Source organism: Propithecus coquereli, unplaced genomic scaffold (genome assembly GCF_000956105.1).
Source record: "Propithecus coquereli isolate 6110/MARCELLA unplaced genomic scaffold, Pcoq_1.0 Scaffold101, whole genome shotgun sequence".
Classification (NCBI taxonomy): domain Eukaryota; kingdom Metazoa; phylum Chordata; class Mammalia; order Primates; family Indriidae; genus Propithecus; species Propithecus coquereli.
The window spans coordinates 1,517,225-1,527,307 of record NW_012133970.1 but is presented as its reverse complement, the minus strand read 5'-3'; positions in this window follow the sequence as shown (position 1 = coordinate 1,527,307).

Here is a 10,083-nt window from a genome sequence, read left to right as displayed (position 1 = left end):
GGATATATAATAGTTGTACATATTTATGGGGTACATGTGATATACATTTTTAAAAGGGGGGTCATAATGATAGAGAAAGAACACATACAACTCATTGGATATCATTGAAAATAAGTAGGGTACCAACTCTTTATTCTGAAAATTGGTAATGAAGGAAGGAATTAATCGTTTCTTCTGCCTTCCCTGTAGAGAGGTAACCCAATAGTCCCAGTTGATGAGGAAAAGTTTACTTTCAGAAGAATTCCAACTAATTAATGTAGAAAAAAAATTAGGAAATCACCATTTTGAAACCTCTAGTAAAATAATTAATTCCACCAGTGGTCATCAATGGATTACACTATTCGATGAAAGGTTGATGGGAAACATCATAATGAATGATCAGACTGTCACTTGTTCATTAAAAGTGGAATGGAAATGTGCCTCCAGATGTGATTCAAAGTGAATTACATAGCCACCCCTGTGAAATACTCTTACCAAACACAAACACAAAAAAGTTGAACCTGAATATTATCAAGCCCCTAAAGCTAACTTCTATTATAGAAAAATATGAAGTATAGAGGAATAAAGTAAATGACAGCATGATAAAGAAAACAAACAAGTCCAAAATGTGGGATATTCTATGGGACAACTGACCCACTTTCTGCAACAAGTCAATGGCTTGAAAAAGAAAAAGCAAGGCACAGATTGCTCTCAATTAAGAGAGACTTAAGAGATAATAACCAAATGTAATGTATGGATCTTGTTTCAATCCTGATATGAATAAATCAACTATTAGACAATCTTCTGAGACAATCTGAGAAATTTAACAATAGACTGAGTATTAGAGGCTATTAGCAAATTATTAATTTTTAAGATAGCACAATGACGGGGTGGTTATATAAGAAAATGTCTGTACTTTTTAAACATGCCTACTGAATATGTAGGGGTAAAATAACATGACGTATGGAATTTGCTTTAAAATATTTTGGCAAATTTTAAAAAATAAAAGGAAAAAGAAAACAAAGAAAAAAGAGATGGTTGAAACAAGACTGGCAAAATCCTGATAATTATTGAATGTGATTCTTGGGTATATGAGGGATCATTATACTATTCTCTTTACTTATGAGTACATTTGAAAATGTTTAATAATTTTTTCAAGATCATAAATCTGATCATGTGACTTGCAATCATAAAAAACTTTCAGTGGTTTCCCAAGGTCCACAGAGATAAAGTCCAAATCTACGGCAGGGCCTATAAAGCCCTCCATAATGGTCCCTGACCTCATCTCTTACCACTCCCTAAATTCCAGCCACTAAACCTCCTATTTCATACCTTCATGACTTTGTACCGTTGGTTTCTCTGTCTTTGCTATCACACTTCTTCCCACACCTTTTGGGCCTCAGTAGAGTTTTCTGACTCATCAGTTTTAGACTCTAACACAGGTCTCCTTCTCTGTGAAGCCTTTCTTTTTCTTTCTTTCTTTCTTTTTTTTTTTTTTCTGAGACAGAGTCTCGCTCTGTCACTGGGGCTAGAGTGCCGTGGCGTCAGCCTAGCTCACAGCAACCTCAAACTCCTGGGCTCAAGCGATCCTTCTGCCTCAGACTCCCAAGTAGCTGGGACTACAGACGTGTGCCACCACGCCTGGCTAATCTTTTCTATTTTTAGTAGAGATGGGGTCTCACTCTTGGTCAGGCTGGTCTCCAACTCCTGAGCTCAAGCGATCCTCCTGCCTCAGCCTCCCAGAGTGCTAGGATTACAGGTGTGAGCCACCGCACCCGACCAATCCTATCTATCCTTATTTGCAAATTCTGAGAGTACTTTTCTATAAGGCACCTTTCCTCCTTTAACTTACACACTTAAGATGTATAAGTACTTGTTGACTGATATAGCACTAAAATAAAAGGGCATATTAATAGGTTTTTGTCAGTCAGCTTTTAGAAGCTTGAACTAGATGACTTCTGAAGTTCCTTAGATTCAATGAAGAGTGTACGATTAAGTAGAATAGCTTTGGCTGCCTGAAACATTTTTCTTTGCCTCCGGCGCCAAGGAGGTCACAGACTGAGCCAGACCAGGACAATCTCCACTCAAGAATAGTAAGTTTGGACTATGTGAAAGGCCCCCATTTTACAAGAAACAAGCCTCCCTATAACCCTAAAGCACTGGCCCCAGGAAAAGACTAGAAATTGGTTCCAGGCAGTATTGTGACAGGTCTGCTGGCTTGGATCCTATATATAACAGTAGTTGAAGGTAGATGAACAGCAGCAAACCCTTATTTGATAGATTGATTTCAACATGGGAGAAAGTATTTCATCAAGCTGAAAAGATTTGAGCTCTACTCTGCCCTTTTTGATATTTTAAAATAGTTATTTGTATGAAGACACTAATGGCATACTAGTCAAATTTGCAGATGATAAGCTGGAAAAGAAGCTAGTACATCTGGATGACATTTGGGATTCAAAATAAGTTTGACAAGCAGGAATGATAGGCTAAAATTAACAAGCTGAAAAGAAAGAGATCAAATTAAAGCCTTGTACAAGGTCCTAAAACACAGGTGTTCAAGTACCAAATGGATGAACACAGTAGAGTTAAAGTCTTAGGGATTTCAACTATAGGTTCAACATAAGTCAATAGAGTGATTGATGTGGCTGTCAAAAAAAGAAAAAAGCCAAAAATCTTGGCCTGCATGAGCAGTAGGAGAACAAAGAAAGTCATTGATCCACTCCTCTGTACTGATCAGAACATGTACCTGAAATAGTACATTTCATTCTAGATGCCAATCTTTAAAGAGATATTGATGAAGTATGAACAGAACAGAATAATCAGAATGATGAGTATATCTTAAAACTCTGCCACGAGAGTAATGGCAATAAAGGAACTGCAAACTGCAGATGTTTAGCACACTGGAGACAAGACTTAGCAGAGAAAACCAGTGACCATTGTTGTCAAATATAAAGTGTTGTCAAGTATCAGAGATACCCAACAACAGAAGAGACTGTCTCAGGAGCGATTTCCTCAAACAATGAAATTTCAGGCACAGACCTATAATCCCCTGGTGAAAGTACTGAGAGAGATTCAAATTCCTGGGATAATTTCTAGGTCTCTTTGCTAAAAGAGCCCGAAAGCAATGACATTCTAGTAGCAATGGGTATATCCAGCACACAGATCTTGGTTTCTAAATATCATTCCTCACTTAAAGAAGCCAGGGTTCCTTGGAGAAATAGCTGATTCTAGGGCTAGGGCAGGGAAAATACGAGATAAGTCCGAAACATTCTTATTGTCCCAGAAAGTAAAGAAGTGCTAAAAAATGATGGAGACATGTCAATGAACACAGAGACAAGCTTGAAGGGGCTCCCACTGGCCGAATCTGGGCCAACTTGAGCATCAAAATGAATAACAGAAAAACATTATAACCTATGTAATAAATAAGAATCCATGAGTCCATACTAATAATCAATCAATCAATTCATGGAGTAAAGGGAAAGCTCTTCTTTATAATAGAATGCCAACTAATAAATGTAGATGTATTTAGAAAAATCACCATTTTTCAAAAATCATGGTAATAACTAATTCAGGCGAGAATCATTAATCAATGTTAAAAACTATTAGGTAAGAGTTTGATGAGGAACAGGACATTTATATAGTTTCAAAGTATCCCCCCTTTGTGTATTTATTACAAAGGTAAAAGTAGTAATTTGTTTTTCTTTCTTTCTATTGTTATCAATCCTCTCAAAATTCATCTATAGATTCAATATAATTGCAATCATAATCCCACCAGGTTTTTTAACAGACAAACTGGTTCTAAAATGTATATGGAAATGCAAAGGACCTAAAATGTCCAAAGCAATCTTGAAAAAGAACAACAAAGTTGGAGGAGCTATATTCCTGACACTAAAACTTACTATAGGCCGGGCGCGGTGGCTCACGCCTGTAATCCTAGCACTGTGGGAGGCCAAGGCGGGAAGATCGCTCAAGGTCAGGAGTTCGAGATCAGCCTGAGCAAGAGCGAGACTCCCATCTCTACTAAAATTAGAAAGAAATTAATTGGACAACTAAAAATATATAGAAAAAATTAGCCGGGCATGGTGGCGCATGCCTGTAGTCCCAGCTACTCGGGAGGCTGAGGCAGGAGGATCGCTTGAGCCCAGGAGTTTGAGGTTGCTGTGAGCTAGGCTGACGCCACGGCACTCTAGCCCGGGCAACACAGTGAGACTTTGTCTCAAAAAAAAAAAGACTTACTATAAAGCTACAGTATTTGATAAGCAAATAGATCAATGGAACAGAATGGAGAGCCCAGAAATAAACGTACACACATAAAGTCATTTGATTTTTGACAAAGCAATATTGGATCGGGGAAAGGAAAGTCTTTTCAACAAATGGTACTGCAATAACCAGATAATCACGTAATAAACCTTGACCCTGACCCTACATCATACCCCAGAATTAACTGATGATGGATCATGGAACTAAACATACAATACAAATGCTAAAACTATAAAGTTTCTGGAAGAAAACCCAGAAGAAAATATTTTCAGCTTGAAGATAGACAAAGGTTTCTTAGAATACAGAAAGCTATAGTCATGAAAGAAAACAATGATAAATTAGACTTCACTGAATTTAAAAACCAACTCATCAAAAACCACCATTAAGAAAATGAATAGGTAAACACAGGCTGGAATGCAGTGGTGTGATCGAATCTCACTGCAATCTCCAGCTCCTGGGCCCAAGCAATCCTTCTGGCTCAGCCTCCCAAGCAGCTAGGGCTACAGACATGTACCAATACGCTTAGCTAATTTTTAATTTTTTTGTAGGGATGAGGGTCTTGCTATGTTGCCCAGGCTGTTCTTGAATCCCTGGCCTCAAGCAGTCCTCTTGCCTTGGCTCCCAAAGTGCTAGGATTACAGGCCTGAGCCACCGTACCCAGCTTGAAAGTTTCTTATAAATTTAAATATACATCTACCCCATAGTCTAGCAATTCTGCTTCTAGGTATTTAAAAAACAAAAAACACAAGCAAGCAAGCAAGCACATGTTTACAACAAGACTTGTACTAGAATGTTCTTTGCAGCTTTATTCATAATAATCCAAATGTCTATCAATAATAAAATGGATAAACCGTGCCATATCCATACAATGGGTTACTACTCAGTAATGCAAAGGAGCAAACTTGATATACACAATAACATTGGATACCTCTCAAAAACATTATGCTGATCAAAAGAAGCACCACACAAAATGCAGTCCCTTACAAGCTATAGATTTTGAAGTAATTAAATGTTGGTTAATAAATGCATTAACGAGTAATGCATTTTATTTTAAGGAGAGAACTGAACAAGGACACAAAGATACATGGTTGTAAGAATGTTTATCATGAGAAAAAAAATTGAAAATAAACTTAATATCTATCAAGATAAAATTATTTTACACATTCACAATGAAATGCTACATAGTCTTTTTGGGTTTTTTGGGGTTTTTTGTTTGTTTGTTTATTTTTTTAAAGAAACGGAGTCTCACTATGATCCCCAGGCTAGAGTGCAGCGGCTACTCACAGGTGCAATCATAGCACACTGCGGCCTCAAACTCCTGGGCTCAACAGATCCTCCCACCTCAGCCCATCAAGTAGCTGGGACTGCAGACACAGGCCACTGTGCCTGGCTTACATAGCCATTTAAAATGATAACATAATCTACATTTATTGGTATAGAAAAATGTCCAAAACATACTGTCAAGTGCAAAAAAAGATTTAAAAACAGCATGAAATAAAGGAAAACAGGTTAAAACAAGATATTTCTCATCTGTCATGTTGATAGATGAAAAATTATTGATAATACTTAATATTGGCAAGTATATGGGGAAAACACACTTTTATACCCCATTAGTGGGAGTATAAATTGGTAGAATCTAGAGGGCTATATGACTGACTGTACTATTAAAGTTTTAAATATGCTTACCATCTCGCATAGCAATCCATTTCTAAAAATTTATCCCACAGAAATATATGTGTGCAAAGAATGTAGTTTTGCATATAACTTGTGCAAAAAAAAATGTAGCAGTATTTGTAATAGTCAAACATTAGAACAACCCAAAAGCCTATCAGTGAGTTTGGCTAAATAAAATGATGGTCCATGTATGCAATGGAACACTACGCAGCTGCTAAAATGAATGAGTGGTGCTATGTGTAGATTTATGTCATTAAAATTGTTTATAATATATGCGACTTTTATAATGATAAGACACATTTTTACATTTTTCGAAAATTAAAAATATTTTTTTGAGATGGGTTCTCGCTATGTTGCTCAGGCTGGCCTTGAATTCCTGGCCTCATGGGATCGTCCCACCTCAGCCTCCTGAGTAGCTGGGACTATAGGCACCCGTCGCCCTGCCCAGCTAATTTTTAAAATTTTTTTTGTAGAGACAGGGTCTCACTAAGTTTCCCAAGCTGCTCTCAAACTCCTGGCCTCAAGCGATCCTCCTCCCTCAGCCTCTCAAAGTGCTGGGATTATGGGCATGAGCCACCATCCCTGGCTGAGATTTTTCATCTGAGTGTTGAAAGCAAAGGTCTAGATTAAAGAAGAATAAGAATGATGATGACTTCTCTTGTGAAACAAATAAAAATTACAATGACTATTAACTCTCCAGTACTGGTGAAGTATAAGAAAATGGGCACTGGCCAGGCGCGCTGGCTGACGCCGGTAATCCTAGCACTCTGGGAGGCCGAGGCGGGTGATCGCTCAAGGTCAGGAGTTCGAGACCAGCCTGAGCAAGAGCGAGACCCCGTCTCTACTAAAAATAGAAAGAAATTATCTGGACAACTAAAAATATATATATAGAAAAAATTAGCCGGGCATGGTGGCGCATGCCTGTAGTACCAGCTACTTGGGAGGCTGAGGCAGGAGGATCGCTTGAGCCCAGGAGTTTGAGGTTGCTGTGAGCTAGGCTGACGCCACAGCACTCTAGCCAGGGCAACAGAGCCAGACTCTGTCTCAAAAAAAAAAAAAAAATAAAAGAAAATGGTCACTAATATATGGTTGGTAAGAATGTACATTAGAATAAACTTTCTGGATAAAAATTTGGCAGTATTTATCAAACTTTTTAATGTTCATGTCATTTAATTCTGCAGTTCCAATTCCATAAATCAATCCTGCAAATATATTCACATGTACTCAAACATACATGTATTCATATGTTCATTGTGGCATTGTTTATAATAGCAAAAAAACTGGAAACAACCTAAGTATTTACTAATAAGGAGATTTGTTAAAATTATGTGAGGCTTTCGCTCAAGAGCCATAGCATTAAGGAAGGCATACTCTTAGAGAAAAGCCAGGTTTCAGTTAAAGCAAGCAAGTGAAGAGAGAATTTGGGGAGGAAATGTAGGGTACAATAGAGTTTATCTACAATGGAATCAGTTTTCCAGAATACACAGTGCAAATAATTGGCAAGAGAGGCAATAGTGGGTGGGTGATTGGAGGTAAGAGAAGGTGTGGAAGGGCAGGAAGAAGCCAAAGGGGTTCAAGAAAGAGTGAACAAAACAGCAAATGATCAAAAGGCTTGCAGGATAAACTGGTTTTCAAGTTAACTGGACCCTTCAGCCTAAAATGCTCTTCCCCAGCCCTTGAAAATCCAGGAAATTCCTACTCATTCTTTAAATCTCAGGCCAAAAACTATCTTTTCTATGAAGACAGCCTGTGGTTGAATTATGAAGTCCTTCACTAAATTCCCATAGTAATTTATATGACCACGATTATAAGATTTATAACTTCTGATTAGGGGTATTCAACCTAAGGTTTATGGATGGGCATCAGGGAGAGTGTCCAGGTTTGAAACTTTATGCAAAATTCTGTGTATAACTGCATTTTTCTAGGGGCAAAAGTCAATAGGTGTTTTTAATTATTTCAGAATTGGGATTCAAAAAGTCTACAGTTTTCCCCCTCACCAACCAGGCACTCGTGAAGAAAAGTCTACAGTTTTTAATCAGATTCTAGAACAATTAATGTAGTATAATTTGTTTATCAAACATTTACTGAGCAACCTATTATATGTCAAGGCAGTGTAAATATAGAGATGAGACAAAAAAAGTCTCTAAACTTAAAAAGTTTACAGATGAGAAAGAGAGAGAAGTAAACACAGGATTACAAAATAATATAAAACCTAAAGGAGGCCTAAATAAAAAGAGAGACATACCATTAATGAAGACCTAAATAAATAGAGGGATATACCATGTTCCCGGTTGGGAAAACTCAATGATGTACGGATATCCACTCTCCCCAAATTAAGCTGAAAATTCTATATAATCTCAATTAAAATCTCAACAAGATTTTTTTGTGGAATTAATTGGCTGATTCTAAAAATTCTTGTGGGAGGAAAAATAAGCTAGTTAGCCAAGAAATGTTTGAAAATAACAATCAGTGAAACAAAATAGATGGTGCAGAAACAGACTCATGTGTATAGGGAATTTGGCATATAATAAAGGTGGCATTTTAAATCATCAGAGAAAGTAAATAGTGTTGGGATAATTAGCTATGTATTTGGGAAAAAATTAAGTTACAGTGATATCTCATACCATTCACAAAAATAAATTCTAGACAGTTTAAAGAATAAAACCTAAAAATCCAACTTGGAAACAATCTCATGTTGGACAAAGATTTCTTGGATATGAAACCAAAAGCATGAGCCATTAATGAAAAAAATTGATGAATTGAACCTCATCGAAATTATGAATTTCTGTGCTTCAAAGGATAATGGTAAGATAATGAAAAGACAAGCTACAGACTGACAGGAAATATTTACAAATCACATATCTGATAAAAAGGACTTGTATTGAGAATATATAAGAACTCTCAAAACTCAAGAAAACAAATAACGCAATTTTTTTAAATGGGCAAAAGATTTGAAGAGATACTATACCAAAGACAACATACAGATAGCAAATAAGCACATTACTCATTAGGAAAATGCAAATTAAAACCACAATGAGAAACCATTACATACCTATTAGAACATCTAAAGTTAAAAAAGAAAAATTGACACTACCAAGTGCTGGGGAACTGGAAATAACTGGAACTCCCACACATTGCTGGTGGGAATGCAAAATGGTACATCCACTTTGGAAAACAGTTGGAAATTTCTTATAAAAGATTTACATTGACAATACAACCCAGCAATCTCACTCCTAGGCATTCTCCCAAGTGAAATGAAAACTTATATTCACACAAAAATCTGAAGCTTATATTTATAGTGACTGTATTTGTAATCACCAAAAACTGTAAACAATCCAAATGACCTTCAACTGGGGAATAGAAAAACAAACTGTGGTACATCCATACAATGGAATAGTACTCAGCAATAAAAAGGAACAAACGACTGATACGGATACATTTTAAAGGCATTATGGTCATTGAAAGACACCAGTCTCAAAAGGTTACATACTGCATGATTTCATTTATATGACCAATTTGAAAAGGCAAAACTGGCTGGGTATGGTGGCTCACGCCTGTAATCCTAGCACTTTGGGAGACCAAGGCGGGAGGATTGCTCGAGGCCAGGAGTTCAAGACCAGCCTGAGCAATATAGTGAGACCCTGTCTCTACCAAAAAAAAAAAAAATATGTAAAAATGTAAAAATAAAAAAATAAAGATACCATAAATAAATACAAAAGAAGGTAGATTAAGGAAAAATATTTGCAATATATATAGTAAAAGGATAATTAATATCAAAAATACAAAGAACTCCTACAAATAAGTATGAAAAATCAAATAACCCAATAGAAACATGGGCAAAAAATAAAACAAGCAATTAATGAAAAGGAACAGCAAAGAGTCAATGAACATGAAGGGATACTTAAATTCTCTAATAATCAAAGAACTATGAATAAAGACATCAAACAGATTAACAAAAATTTAAAATATTGATAAATGTTGGCAGGGGTGTAGGGAAATAGGTACTCCCATATACCATTGCTAGAAGTAGTCTGCCTTTTTGGAGAACAATTTTGCACTATTAAAATGTAAAATGTACACACCCTTCGACCCAGTAATTCTAGTCTTTAGTACCTACCTTAGAGAAACACTTTCCACAATAAAAGAGTTAATGGGGAAAAAAAACTGGAA